Source organism: Bos javanicus, chromosome 1, assembly GCF_032452875.1.
Source record: "Bos javanicus breed banteng chromosome 1, ARS-OSU_banteng_1.0, whole genome shotgun sequence".
NCBI lineage: Eukaryota > Metazoa > Chordata > Mammalia > Artiodactyla > Bovidae > Bos > Bos javanicus.
The window spans coordinates 88,718,112-88,732,378 of record NC_083868.1 but is presented as its reverse complement, the minus strand read 5'-3'; the positions used below and the strand labels follow the sequence as shown (position 1 = coordinate 88,732,378).

The 14,267-nt window shown below is 41.4% G+C and overlaps 1 long non-coding RNA gene across 2 annotated transcripts; it reads right to left on the bottom strand.

Annotated features, from left to right (window-relative positions):
• Positions 1–1,149: 1,149 nt before the first annotated feature.
• Positions 1,150–4,581, bottom strand: LOC133246885 (uncharacterized). 2 transcript variants are annotated; one of them, XR_009736196.1, is made up of 3 exons: positions 4,488–4,581; positions 2,703–2,819; positions 1,150–2,126 (listed from the first exon to the last, which is right to left on the bottom strand). It is a non-coding gene; the product is annotated as an uncharacterized LOC133246885 (long non-coding RNA). The 2 variants fall into 2 exon arrangements; XR_009736197.1 differs by having other exon boundaries at positions 2,703–2,880; positions 4,488–4,578.
• Between the last annotated feature and the right edge of the window lie 9,686 nt (positions 4,582–14,267).

The window sequence follows — 14,267 nt, the reverse complement described above, 5'->3', positions numbered from 1 at the left end:
TCTCCCCACTCTGCTCCATATGTCCACATCAGCATCTCTTCTAACCCCATCTTAAATGCCTATCTTCCATCACTAATGCCAGAGAGGCCCTTTCGGTTTCAACTCTGGAGCCCTGAAGGGAGAGGCTGCAGAAAAGCTCTGTATGTTGGCAGGTTTCTATTATGGTGCACACAGGGATCACAGGCAGGCAAGCTGGAGAATCCCCCCAAAAAGACAAAAAAGGGAAAACCTCTTTGAAGCACTCTGCCTCTCCACTGAGGCCTCTCTACTTCTTTCAAATGAAATTCTTATGTTATCAACAGAGAGGCAAACTCTGTGGTCAGAAGGCTCACTCATGTGGCCATTTCCAGCCAATCACCTTAGTTTCCATCCATGACTCTACTTTAACTCCTCATACCCATCACCCTTTTGGGGGAACATCCTTTGAAAAGAGATTCTTACCCTTATTATAAACTTTCCCTCCCTGTATGTGCTCTCGGCTATGCCCCCCTACCCATTTATCCAGCCATCTTTCCCACCTATCTTCCATAAATTCACCCAGAACCCTCCGTCTCAGTGTTTTGAACTAGAAACCTTCACACTTGGTTGAATTCATGTTTTTGATGGAATAATTTCAAAGACTCAAAGTATCAAGTTGAATTAGGGAAGATATCTGAGGTGCAAACTGGTCAAGAGTTAAGGAAATTCAACAGATAAAAAGGACCGAGTAGGAAACTAAATGAAGAGCCAAAAGGAAATGAATCAAACCTGTGTTGGACAAAATTGAAGACAAAGCAAGCAAAAACCCTAGGTATTCTGGAAGCTAAGACAGTAGCATGAGACAGGAAAGACGAATATCTGACCTGATGCTAAAATGGGGGCAGCCCAGTCTCAGTCTTTTCTATGGTTCTTCTGGGAATGAGCAGTTCTTACCAACAGATGTTAAAAGGAATGGCAAGGACTTAACCTGGTGTAACACCAAGTGTGGTAGCAGCAGGAAGTTCTATAATTCTTACACTACTTAAGTGAAAAAAAATATTTCCCATAGAGGCAGCATAAGATGTCATTAACTTACTTCATTCAGAAAGATTGCGTTCAGATGTTATTAGACTCCTTATACAACCACAAAAATAATGAGAAAGGCAAAGATATTAACATGCAGCTAAAGCCTTGTCTGTATACCCAAACCAATGTGATGACTTTTATTGATAATCAGTTGAAGTCCAGGGAGGAAAAATGGTTACTTCATTCAACAACCATGCACTGATCAATTAAGTGATGCATTAAGAAACAGTTCCATAAAAAATGGTTGACATTGTGTCTGTCTCGCTGTATGTTTGTCTATATATTCAGTCAAAACTAGGAAATGTCAATAAAATAACAAGCCTTTGGCTATCATGGCCTGCCAGAATCCACTTAGATGCTCTTGATCTATGACTTCTAAGGGCCTTTGGTCTTAAAAACAAGGGACCAGAACAAAGATTTGTTTCTAAATCCACTCTTAGGAAAAATAATGAAAATAACACAGTCTGGAAAAGATGAAGCTCTACGTGTGCATACGTGTGTGTGCACTTGTCCCACTAGGGGTGAAAGCACACCAGAGCTCAGAAATGAATCACCACCTCTAGAACTGAAGCACCTGCAGCCACTAACTTCATTTCCGTGGAAATGAGGTGGTTCAGCCATGCACAGAAATTAAAGTGTACAGGGGAAGAAAGTGCTAAACACAATATGAATTGCAATAGAATCTAAAATGCCAGTGGTTCTATTATTGTGTGCTTTATGGGATCATGAGGCAAAACAGTCTGGGTCATGACAGCTAAAAATCGGACCACTGAAAATCGAGTGGAAACAGTCCCATCTGGAAAAGGCTGGCATCTGTATTACAGGAAAATGGAGAGAAATAGAGAAATCTTCTCAGAAATCTATTGTTTCAACAAAGAATGCCCTTCTAAATCAGTAGGGAAATTTCTGCTACGAGAACTTGTGTCTAAATCTCCTTCTACATAGACTCTAATCTTCTGACTTTCCGTTGAGTGAATCAGCCAGCTGTGTCTGTGCCATTCTTGGGAACATTCTTGGGTATGGCAAATGTGATCAGCATGGCCACGAGATGAGAGGCTGTGGTTAAGTAGTGTGCAGGAAGCCTGCCAAGGAAGAAAAGATGGCTCGTTAGGGCCAACAATCACCTAAGGCTTTAAAAATATTCAATATTACCTAAGGACCCCTGGTCCTCCCCCAATAGCCTGCATATACTCAGGGTGAAGCTAAAAAAGATTTAAGAGGGACTTTTCATGAAGACAACTTATTATTCTGAGGACCCTGAGGGGAACTGGGTTTAAGTAGGAGACGCCATGACTCCATGCAGACTTGGGAAGATCACTCAGGTGGGTTGGATGGTTTGCAATAGGAAAAGAAAAGACAGACAGCTCAGGTAGTTAGTGTATGTGTCCCTGCTCCCAGACAACAAAACCCTCCTGTTGCCCTCTGGCTACTCAGACCCAGTTCCGTGGTCCTCTGCCTCCTCTGAACTAAGCGTCAGGCTTTGGTTCAGAACTGGGGATCATAAATTAGAATTCTACAACAGTGATTTGAAACCAAGTGTGATCAGGCATGGGGGTTATGTCTGCAAGGGAGCACAGGAATTTCTTAGCAAGGAGATTTCAAATTACATCAGCAACTGATTGGGCCCCCCACCTCCTCTGCACATCCCCTACACACACCTGGAATTCTGAAACCTCCTCTTGGAGAAGCCTGTATCTTCTTCGCCACCCTCACAAGGAGGATTCAAGCCATGACCAGCTGTGAGGATGATGGGAGTGTCATTTGCTCAGGTGTGACTGGAGGCAGGAGAAGACTGAAAATCAGTCAGCTGAATGTGGGGTGGTGTTGCTCTGCTCCCTGTTTTGAAGCCCAGAGAATAACTTATTCCATGTGGGCTATTGTCTTTCCCCCATTCTAAACAGAGCATTTTAGGATTTGAGGAAGAGGAGTCAAAGGATGGTTATCATTGGTTAACCAGTGAATTCTATTAAGAGAGGTATTTAATCCTGATTGTGTTGCCTTTCAATAGCTTGTGAAAAACAACAGGGGAGCTATGAAAGTAATTCACAAAACTAATTTGCTGCTTTGACTAACACTCTGTCTGTAAACCCACCTGACTCCTATTTCTGTGTCTTCTCCCTCATCCCCTATTTCTTCTCTTCATCTCTACCTATTCTTCACAATGACTTGCCTCTTCATCCAACTAATAACCATTTGAATAGTAAAACAATAACTAAAATTTCTCTTTATATGAAATTATCAGGTGAAAATATTCAAATTTAGACTCCAGAACATTCTATCTGCCGATATGGAGATGAACTGCATATGTGTACAAATTCTCACTGTCAACCAAAAGAAAATAAAAAAGAAAGAGAAGACTTTATCTGGGGTCCTAAGAACTGCAGTTCAGGGATTCCCAGTGGTTAAGACTTCACCTTCCAAAACAGACGATGTAGGTTTGATCCCTGGTTGGGGAGCGAAGATCCCATATGCTCTTGGCCAAAAAAACAAAAACCACGGAAGCAATATTGCAGCAAATTCAATAAAGACTTAAACAAAAAAGAATTGCAATCCAAGATACACAGATTTGGGTAAAACCAAAAAGAGTGTCCCAGGGAAGAGACAGGGTCAGGGGTTTATAAAGGCAAAAGCCAGAAGTTGTGCTCTGACACAGGAAAGAAAATATTAGTCCTTAAGGGATGGCTGTCAGGAGATTTTTTTAGGGTAAGTTCTGATAGGCATCTTGAGTTCCTGGCAGATGTCTTAGATGCCTTTCTTAGGAAAATACGAGGTCAAAAGGACAGATTCCATCCAGGCTGAGACTGCAGAAATCACACTTTCTCAAGGGCCTCCTGGCTCCATTTTAGAGAGCTCCCTTAGCAATACCTACTTCATTTGTATTTTATTTTCACATCACAAAGAACAGATGACTGAGTAAGAAATGAGCATACTGCCCATTCCCAGTATGATTGCACAAATGGCAGAATCCAGGAGACAGAAGGATCCGTCTCTTTTCACTTCCTAAATACATGCTCTTCTCTCTTCTCTGTGTGCCTCTGTGTATAGTTCACCATATTTAAAAAATTCTTATTTCCCATTCCCCTTTCAATTTACCATCATATGTATTTCAGCAATTTTGACATATGATAACATTTTACTGTTTAATTCACCATCTTTCTCCTGTGTGGAGATCATCATACTGAGTTACAGGACATAATTTTTTACAAGTTTAGACTCTTATAAAAGTCTTCTCTGTCCTCTGCAAGATATAGCTTCCCTTCCCTCCCTCATTCTGTCCTGTCAACATCCTTGCCATTATTCAAGACCTAGCTCAAATCACACATTCTCTAAGAAATGTCCCTAAATCTTTGAGTCAAAATTAATCTTTTCTTTCCATTTATTTTTATAGCACTATGGACTTATATTTTTTACTCCCCCTTCCATCCAGTCATGCATTCACTCACTGTTATGAACTGAATCATGTCTCCTTCAAATTCATACACTGAAGCTCCCACTGTGACTACATTTGAAGACAGAACCTTTAAAGGAGGTAATGAAGGTGAAATTAGGTCATAAGGGCAGGGCTCTAATTCTATAGGATGGTGTCCTCGTAAGAAGACGAAGAAACGTGTGGTGGGCGGGGCATGCACACAGAGAATGTGGTCATCTGCTAGCCTAGGAGCGAAGCCTCAGGAGAAACCAAATCTACCAACACCCTGATCTTGAACTTCCAGCCTCCAGACTGTGAGAAAATAAATTTCTGTTGTTTTAGCCACCCAGAATGTGGTGTTTTGTTATGGCAAACCTAGGAAACTAATAGGATTATCCAGCGTTCACTGTGAGCTTACTGTACCTGAGGCCTCTTCATCATGGCCCCTGTAGGACACAGCCTGATCTGCAGAAGTTACACTGATTCGTGAGACTTCTCTCCCCTGCCCCAAAGCAAGTTCTTTGTGGACAGGTCTGACTCAGAGCTGAGCACAGCCCTGTGGTAGACTAGACCCTTACTCATCTGCTGAACTCAGATGAAACCTGGCTCATGATACACATCGGCTCTGGGGAAGAGCCAGGCGTTCAGTTTGACAGACGACATTCCCTTTCCTTGCGGCGTGTCTCAGCCCCTTCTCTGAGCAGTCACACCGCACACTTCTATCTGACATTTTCTGCCTGAGCCCTCCTGACACCTGAACTAAGAAGTTTCTGAGCTCAGGGAGTACAGTTCATGATGAGGTTTTTGGCCATGGCCACAGTTACTAGCTTTGCCTCCCACCCAGGTGACTGTCAGCCTAAGAAAGTCAACAGTGTTTTATGTCCACTACTTTTCCTCTCAGGCACACCTTGCTTTCCTTTGTACTATTTCAGGTTGTTGTCTCATTTGAAAAAGAAGAAACAAGATGTATAAAAACCCTCTCTCTTCACCCCTTTTAGCTTTTTACAGTTGACTGTGAAAGACTGTCCAAGTTCAGGAAAATTTATTTTTGCCATTTAAATAATCTAATCTTCACAAACCTTTTAACACTCAAACAAAAACCATTTAAGACACAGCAAGATAATTAATATTGAAAATAGTCTCCACAGGGGATCTGCATACCTACCCGCCCACACTTTGCATTTGGAGGAAGTATCCAGTTGTAGTTTTAAGTTGAAAGGTTTGTCTCACCAACATGAATTCTATTTTAATAAACCTTTCTTTCCAGTACTTTACAAATTGATTAATTTAACTGGCCAAATACTAATTAAAAATGCATTAGGAAATGGTTTGTATTCAACAGCTTTGCTAATATTCTTGTTAATGTTTTCAAAACCCATTGAGTCAGAAAATCAACACCATGGAGTCTATTTCTCTGCCGCAGCCTCCCTCGTACACTGTACAAACTCAATGGTGTTGATGGGAACTGCACTGGGAGACGAGAACCGAACCAGGAGGAGGAGAGAAGTCATTATCTAAAGGCCAAATGCCACTGGAAGCATTACAAGCAAATTCAAGATGCATACAAGCATAAAAATATCCCTTCCCCTAGAATTCACCTTGACTTCCACAAATTGAGACCTTTCAGTGGAACTGGAGCAAGACTGATAAAAACCCTGCCTAGTAGGAACCCCCTGCCTCCCCCTTCCTACAAACACTGTTCCTCCCTGACCTCTCTCTGTGCCAAAACTTTTTTTTCTGCCAGAGAAACAGTTCCAATTCATCTGTCCCTAAGGCAGAAGTTCTTACTCTGAAGTTCATGGGCAGGCTTGTGCAAATCTATGAACTTCCAAAACTGGGAATGTATGAACATATTTCTGGAAAGAGGATGCATAACTCTCAACAGACCTTTAAAGATATCTATGACCTTAGAAACATCAGAAATAAGAAAAATCTCTTCACCCCACAGGATGCTCTTTTCTCCCTTACTACACTCCAGTTAAACTGGCTTATTGCCTTTCACAGACAAGGTAGGCAGTGCCTTCTCCCCATCAAGTCTCTGCACATGTGTGTTCAGTTCAGTTTAGTCGCTCAGTCATGTCCGACTCTTTGCGACCCCATGAATCGCAGCACACTAGGCCTCCCTGTCCATCACCAACTCCTGGAGTTCACCCAAACTCACATCCATCGAGTCAGTGATGTCATCCAGCCATCTCATCCTCTGTCGTCCCCTTCTCCTCCTGCCTCCAATCCCTCCCAGCATCAGAGTCTTTTCCAATGAGTCAACTCTTCGCATGAGTAACTCGCCAAAGTACTGGAGTTTCAGCTTTAGCATCATTCCTTCCAAAGAAATCCCAGGGCTGATCTCCTTCAGAATGGAGTGGTTGGATCTCCTTGCAGTCCAAGGGACTCTCAAGACTCTTCTCCAACACCACAGTTCAAAAGCATCAATTCTTCGGCGCTCAGCTTTCTTCACAGTCCAACTCTCACATCCATACATGACCACAGGAAAAACCATAGCCTTGACTAGACGAACCTTTGTTGGCAAAGTAATGTCTCTGCTTTTGAATATGCTATCTAGGTTGGTCATAACTTTTCTTCCAAGGAGTAAGCGTCTTTTAATTTCATGGCTGCAGTCATGCACTCCAAAATCTGCAGTGATTTGGGAGCCCCAAAAAATAAAGTCTGACACTGTTTCCACTGTTTTCCCATCTATTTCCCATGAAGTGGTGTGTCCTACACCCAGAATATTCTCCACGAAAAGTGAAAGTGAAGTCGCTCAGTTGTGTCCAACTCTTTGCGACCCCACGGACTGTAGCCTAACAGGCTCCTCCGTCCACGGGATTTTCCAGGCAACTGGAGTGGGTTGCCATTTCCTTCTCCAGGAGATCTTCCCAACCCAGGGATTGAACCCAGGTCTCCCATGTTGTAGGCAGACGCTTTACCATTTGAGCCACCAGGGAAGTAGAATATTCTCTACATCCGCAGTCTAATTCTCTTACTCATCCTTTGGGTATTTGCGTAACTATCAGTCTCACTGCTTCCTCCTCCACATTACTCCCCCTCTTATCTTTCAAGACACTTATCACAGTCTATAACTTAATATCTGTGTAATTATATGACTACCATTTTGTCTCACATTAGACTGTAAGCTCCATAAGGATAGGAATCATGCCTGTCTCCTTCAACATTTTATCAGAACCTAGAACATTATATACAACTCATATTTTCTATGTAGATGGAAAATGCATGAATAATAAATGAATTAATGAGTATCCCAAGCCCTACTTTTCACAAAGCCTCCTATATCTAAACTGACTTATGCAATCTTCTTAATTTTATGAAATTCTAAGTTCTCAAGCACATAGAGAGTGACACCATTTATTTGAACACTGTTTCTTATCACCTGCTATTTCATCTAAGTAAGTGTACTCAGCTGACCTAAGAGTTCTTTGGGATGGAGATGGGCCTTACTCTCCTTTCATTGCTCCCATCTCACTTGGCCCATTGTTGCGAACATACTAGCAAATAATCAGATGCTGTCTGATACCCCAAAGTAAGTCAGCCAACTATAGCTCAGTCTGTTCCACACTAATTTACAGTAATGATAAAGAAAACATAAGACTTGCCTCCTCAATGATCATCAGCTTCCTGAAAGCCTGGCTTTTCCTTCTCCCCTAGAACATATAGGGTGGTACGTGATCCTCAGCACATTCAGCCAGCTCTACAGAGGCCGTAACGTGTAGCACAGGACTAAGCAGTCAGTAGACATATTTTCCAGAGACCTTAAAAAAGGTTTAAATGGGAAAAATATTAAGACCAGTCTGAGTTTTCTTACCTCCTTTGCTTTTCCTGAGTTGCAACTTCACCACTTGACTTCCCTGGCGGCTCAGTGGTAAAGAATCTGCCTGCAGTGCAGGAAACCCAGGTTTGATCCCTGGGTTAGGAAGATCTCCTGGAGAAGGAAATGGCACTCCAGTTCTCTTGCCTGGAAAATCCCATGGAGAGAGGAGCCTGGCGGGCTACAGTCTACGGGGTTGCAAAAGAGTTGGGTGTAACTTAGCGGCTGAAAAACAAACTTTCCCACTCAGAAGACTGAAGAACATCACAATATCCCCCACTGGGGCACCTGACTGGGCATCCTTTGGGGCACCTGGCCCCGCGTCTTACAGCTGTATTTGACTCAGTTAATTTGTATCACTCAGTTCTCATGCTCCAACAATGTGTTCTTCTCACTTAGAAGCCTGCGATATGAACTACAGGAATAGTCCGTATCTTCCTCACTTACTTCCCAGCTTCTGTTCATGTTCAAGACAAACCTATATACTTAATCTGGCAGTAGACTGACTGATGGGTAAATTCTGGACAGGCTAGGAAGAGAAGGATCAAAATGGATTACTGTGCCTGGATGCCCAGAAACTCAGGCAATGGGCATATTTCATAACTCAATCAACAAGGACCTGAAGGCAGCATTTGTCCTGTATCATTATTTATGATCAACAAAGCAGGGGCAAAATGCACAGAATTTGTGAACCAGAACAGATCCTGTTTAATACCCTGAAAAGATATTAAGATATTATAGCAACTATAAAGTCGGTATTGTTCTTGCGCCTTGGGATGTACCATGCACTCAGAACTAGAACAGGCAATGGTACACCTCCTTTGGGAGGTCATGATATTAAACTGTGTGTCTTTTTATTAAGGTTGGCCACATTTCTATCTAGGAGAGCACATAACAGCACCAATTTCCAGGTAGAACATCAAACATAAAAATTCTGCAGGTAGCGCACTATGTTTTGTCACAAAATTGCCCTAGTATAAACGCCATGTATTAATTTGCTTGCGCTGCCAGAACAAGATGCCACAGATGAGAAGACTTGAACAACAGAAATCAATTTTCTCACAAGTCTAGAAAAACTATGACTTGAACTATGAGTTCAAGATCAAGGTGTCAACAAGTTGGCTTCTGAGGCCCCTCTCCTTGGGTTGCAGATGGCTATCATCTCACTGCGTTCTCACACAGTCTCCCCTTGGTCTATGTGCTGTCTGTGTCCTAATCTCTTCTTCTTATAAGGACATAAGTCATGTTGGATTAGGCCCCACCCATAAGACCTCCTTTTACCTTAATTACATCTTTAAAAGCCCTGCCTTGAAATACTCACATTCTGAGGCATTGAAGCTAGAAATTCAACACATGAATTTGGGAGAAACATAGTTCAGCCCATAACACCCTTCTTCCTTGGACTCGCATTATCTTCTCCTAACCAGTCTCTCCACACCTTCAATCCCTTCCCCATCAAAATCATACTGTGGTCAGAAATCCTTCTTAAACACAGTTCTGACCTCCTCATGCCCCTGCTTGAAAAGAAATTAAAAACAAATTGCCTGAAGACAATGGAATGAAGTCCACCCTCTAGCTAACTACACAGTGTTGCTTCAGGTTCCAGTCTCATGTGTGTCTCTTCTGTTCCCCAATAACTGAAAACCCCGCCTTCTCTGTACAGGTCTCTCACTTTACAGCTTGTGGGCAGGTCCTTTGACCCAGACTTCTTTCTGTAATACCCTGCCCTCCTCCACCTCCATCCCAGACACATCTACCCCAAACATCCTCCACTACCACCACCCTCCAGCATCACTATCATCCATGCCATCTTTCTAAGTCCAAGTTCAATTCATTTTTAGAAGAATTCTCAAATTCTTCTTTCTGAAGGTATTCTCAAATACCTTCTTCAGGTAAATAATGTATATCTTGATACCTCCAATAGAAAGCAATAGAAGCAATGTCTCCTTCCAAACTCCTATTCTAATCAAATTAAGGCAACAATAGAATATAGAAAAAAAAATATGTTCTCTTCCTTGAAGACAGGATCTGTATTAATTTCCTGAGGCTTCTATAACAAATTACTACAAATTTGATAGTGTAAACAACATAAATTTATGCTGTTCTGGAGGCAAGAATTTTGAAACAAAAGTAATGGCAGGGCAGTGCTCTCTCTTGAGAAATTAGGTAGAATTAGTTTCCTTCCTTTTCCAACATCTGGGGCTGTTAGCATGTCCTGACCTATGTCCACATCATTCCAATCCCAGCCTCCTCTGCTGTCTCCCTCTGTCTGTCAAATCTCCCTCTGACTTTCTCTCATAAAGACACTTTAGTGGGTTTAGGGCCCACCCACAGAAATAACCCAGGATTCTCTCCTCTTTACAGAATTCTTAACTGTATATGCAAAAATAATGTCATAGATTTGGGGAGTTAGGATATGGGCATGTCTTTTGGGGGGTCATCATTCAAACTACTATAGAATTCTCAAATCTGATCCCATATCTATATCTAAACTGTATTTAACAGTGTCTTATGTAACAGGAGTGCAACAAATACTTATGGTGTGGATGAATAACCAGTAAAGTAACCTGTTAGTTCAATCCTAACCATCGACAAATTGTTCATTGAATGAACAAACCATTAGTCTGAAATAACACAATCAGTGGATTGATTTAGTGTTGCCAAGATAAAGCTTTTAAGCTTTAAAAGCATCCCTCATGCAGCACTGAAGAATTCATGCTTTTGAACCATGGTGTTGGAGAAGACTCTTGAGAGTCCCTTGGACTACAAGGAGATCCAACCAGTCAATCCTAAAGGAAATCAGTCCTGAATATTCATTGGAAGGACTGATGCTGAAGCTGAAACTCCAATACTTTGGCCACCTGATACAAAGAACTGACTCATTGAAAAAGACCCTGAAAATGGGAAAGATTGAAGGCAGGAAGAGAAGTGGACGACAGAGGATGAGATGGTTGGAAGGCATCACCGAGTTGATGGACACGAGTTTGAGTAAGCTCTGGGAGTTGGTGATGTACAGGGAAGCCTGGCATGCTGGCCCATAGGGTCACAAAGAGTCAGACATGACTGAGCAACTAAACTGAACTGAACTGATGCAAAAAGGAAATGAAAATAATTGGTGGATCCTTGGTATAAATCTCTAAGTCAGATAAATTACTTATTGATAATTTTTACATCCTTTTAAATTTTTCATCTAGACACTTTTCAGTCTTAATCAAAGAGAATTTTTTGTATATTTTCATTACTGTTTCAGTATATTCTAACACTTTAGTGCCAAAAATCCTGAAATATCTGATGACATTATTCTTATACAAAACAAAATAAAATTGACTCATATTGTTTTAATTCCACATGTTTATGAACATTTCTTACAGAGCACCCGATTTCTATATTCCAATAGTAAAGTACATGTCATTAAGAATTTAAAATATAGCATCATTTTGCACGAAATCATCATTTATTTTGTAGGCAGATATTATAAATAGCATATATTGCAGCTTATAGTGGATATTTTAAAAAATAAATAAACTTTTATTTTTATTTTAGCATATCTATATTTTTGCAATGTAGAAAAACCTTTTTAAAACAATACCTTATGAGTGGGCAATACTTCATACCCTTCAACTATATTCCTGTGCTAATTTATCCCATTAAATCACTTAACAATCTTGAAAGGAAATTAAAACCCACTTTATTCAAATACCTAATCACTGACAAGGTTCCTTTCAGAATGTAGTCTTATAATGATAAAATCCCTTTCACAGAGAAGAAATATTCATCAGAACAAGTAAAGATAAAGAAAAATTTTTCTAGAGTGTCTTAAAATCCAAGATCTCTCCATTCTGTGCCAAGATAAAAAGACATGTGACCCAGAAAAAAATCAGTGGAAAAGATACATCTTTGGCATAACTGAATAATGACTTCTAGAGTTTCTGAAAGAGTCTTGGGAAACCCAAGGGCTCAGACTTAGTTGTATCTCTAAGGGGCTAAATGACTTTTCCAAAGTCACAGGGTTCTTGGAGAATCAGAACCACAATTGGAATCACCTGATTTCCAGTCCCACAAGCACACAAGGACAGTCAGAATCTGCCATAGACTTCAAGGTACATTATCAGTATTATTACAGAGAGCAACCAGAAGATGAGATTGTATAGCTCTTGTGTGTTATTTGGGTTCAGGAAGAGAAGAAATCAAGGTGTGCTGAAGGTGGCTCCTATCAACTGCAATAGTCACTTGTTAGTATCTCTTCAGCTCTGTGTTCACTGATGTCAGATTGGTAGACTGAGTGGTCAGAGTGGGAGAATTTATACCATGAGAATCAACCAACACTACAGGTTAAGCCTTTATTGGGGGAGAGGAAGAGGCTAACCACTTGTTAAGTTTTATCAACTCACCACTGCTAAACCCTCTCTTTCCCACCTCTGTAAGAGCAGTGTGTACCTTTGTTTCCCTGGCACCACATGCATCCAGCCTGGAATGCCATTGTGTTGCTTTTTCTACTGTTAGCGTGGTAAATTGCTGTTCATCTCCCAAATCTCAGCTCAAACAAGTCCTCTCCGTGTCTCTCTCTCAAACACACACATGCCCTCCGGTGTAGTCTTCTTACTGTCCCTACACTCCATAAATACTTCCACAAGGTCAAGAAAGATTGGATTGCAAACATCTTATATGTCTATCCCCTCTTACACACACACACCAGACTGTGAGCCTTTGAGGTCATAGACACAGGAGTTTCTTCCCTATGATCTCGGCACTTGATAGAGGTAAACATCTCTTGTCTTAGTGGGTAGGTCTAGAGTCAGGCCATACCTGTCTCCTCCTGTCCACCTGCTCTGGGTTGATAACTGGAACTGGTCAGACGATAGAACAGCTTGGAGGGAACTTGTGAAGGAACAAAGGAAAATAGATATCCAGGGCAGCAGAGGATCACATTTTACACATTGCCCTCTACTCCACCAGGCATCAAGGAGGCAAGAAATTGCATGAGAGAGTATCTACTTGCTCCTATGTTAACAGTTATCGTGCTGTTTTGTAATTTAATTATCTCTTTATTAAATTGTAGTCTTTATGGGGTTTAGGACTGTTTGCTATTTTGTTTTGTGTTCCCAGATCCATCTCAACATCTAGCCTTAGAATGAGTCCTGAGCCATTGATGGCTCCAGCTAAGGGCCACTCTCCACTTTCTGTCACCATGCTGCAGTTACCCCACCTCCCCCAAGGAATTAGAGGGAGATGTATTAGGGGGCTTTGGGGAAGACTGAAGTGTGCCCCAAAGTGGGCCCTGTGCACCCCCTGAGACTTAAACTCCAAGAATAGCTGACCTTTTATCTCTAGTCAGCATCTGGAAATGTACCTTTGATTTTAAGGAGGGCACTGCATCTTGGAAAAGAGACCTGCCACCTCCAGAAATCTCAGGTTTCTACTGGGACAGGAGGGCAACACAAGGGGTGGGACAACTAAGACACCACCTAAAAAGGAAAGAATATTCGGCTCATCTCCCAACTTCAAAAAAACACAAAACCCATCAGCCTAAAGAAACTTTAGAAGTTTATGATGCAGAAATAAGTAGCTTGTGTGTGACACATTTCCAACTTATGGCAAGGCAGCTATTAGAATGAAATGCTCTCCAATGGATGGGACCAGATTAGACTCCATTGCTACCAGCCAAACACGGTTTAGGAAGATTGGCAATTGCATGCAAATGTGAAGTGATTAGTATTACCTCCGCTGTTAGACTCTTCCCAATGGGAAGGTGACAGAGCATTCGTTTGCAATAGACTATTAGAAAAAGCAGACATGTGTCTGGGCTTTCTTTTAAAGATGTCACTTTTTCTCTGCATCTTTTCCTGGATAGTGTTAGATTATTGTTTCATCATTTATTCAGCAACATTAACTGACCATCCCCCAGTGTCAAGCAAAGTGCTTTAACCTGTAAATCAAAAATAAATAAGATACTTACCCTCAAGGAGTTTATAGACTAGTGGGAAATAAGAATAA